The 1,320-nt window shown below is 47.2% G+C and overlaps 1 pseudogene; it reads right to left on the bottom strand.

Annotated features, from left to right (window-relative positions):
- Positions 1-438: 438 nt before the first annotated feature.
- On the bottom strand, positions 439-881 carry LOC133061456 (prefoldin subunit 6-like; annotated as a pseudogene).
- Positions 882-1,320: the final 439 nt, after the last annotated feature.

Genomic DNA, 1,320 nt, shown 5'->3' with positions numbered 1-1,320 from the left:
GCTTGTACAGCCTTTCTGTTGTTGTTTTAAGGCAGAAGAAAATCTGTATCCACACTGGTAAAGCCAGATATACATCAAATGGACTAATCAAGACAAATGGAAAATGGTGTTTTTCTAAGAGGAAGAAGAGAACATTGCTTCTTGTGTAAGCAAATGTGAACCCACATGAATGTTTTATCTGCCTTCCCCTGTGAACATTTAAGTTTGAGAGAATTTGGGAAGCTTAGGTGTGGGCTTTCCTGGTGGCTCAGATGGTACAGAATCCACCTGAAATGCAGGAGACTCAGGTTCAATCCCAGCGTTGGGAAGAGTCCCTGGAGAAGGGAATGGCTACCCACTCCTATATTCCTTTTTTTTTTTTTCCTCTTTTTTGTATTTTCACATTTTATTAGCTACAGTATAGACCCTGCTTCCTCTCCCAAACCCCCCAGGACAGGGTCAGGCCTTCCCAGGAGCCCCTGCCTCGCCGCCTGTGCCCGCTGAAACTCCTGCTGCAGCTAAGCAACGGTCTCTCTGTTGTTCTGACTGCCGCTCTAGGTCCAGGAGCTGGGATTCACATCACTTAATCTCAGCCATGATGTAGTCCAGCCTTTTCCCCACTGTGGCCCGAGCCTCCCCCAGCTCCTCTTTGACCAACACGCGCCCCAGAAGTTTAAACACCAAGCTGGACCCATCCAGCAGGGCCATTTCCTCCTTCATGATATTATTTTCTGTTAGTTGTGCCTCTAGTTTCTGCCTCCCTGACATAGATTTACTCAAGTCCTTCTGCAGCTATTGATATTTCTCCACTTATCCCTGCAGCTTCTTCTGGATTAGCTCAGCCATGGCGGGGACGAAAGCCCCCAGCCTCAGGGAGTGGCAGGCGAGACGGAACCCCGAACCCCTCAGCCGAACCGCTTCCCGACTCATGCTCTCCCTTCAGTATTGGTCCCCACTCCTATATTCTTGCCTAGAGAATTCCATGGACAGAGGAGCCTGGCGGGCTACAGTCCATGGGGTCACAAAGAATTGGACATGACTGAAGTGACTTAGCTTATAGAGTATGAAAAGACAATACTGACACCCAGTGGTCCATCAACCAGCTCCCGTTCAATGTCCTAAATTCCTGAGGAGGGCTGGGTACTCAGACTCAGACAGAACTGTCTTCAGGTTCTAGAAACATAGGAAAGGAAAGAACACAAGTAGCTAATGACAATAAAGCAAACAAATAAAAATAGCCTGTACTGTTTTGTCTTCTAAACCTTTCTGATGGGGATCTGGCTAAATCTTGCTTTGGCTCAACTATCTCCATTATACCAAAAGCATTTGTTCCAACAATGT

Source organism: Dama dama, chromosome 9 (genome assembly GCF_033118175.1).
Source record: "Dama dama isolate Ldn47 chromosome 9, ASM3311817v1, whole genome shotgun sequence".
Classification (NCBI taxonomy): domain Eukaryota; kingdom Metazoa; phylum Chordata; class Mammalia; order Artiodactyla; family Cervidae; genus Dama; species Dama dama.
This window is presented reverse-complemented; position numbering and strand designations above follow the sequence as displayed.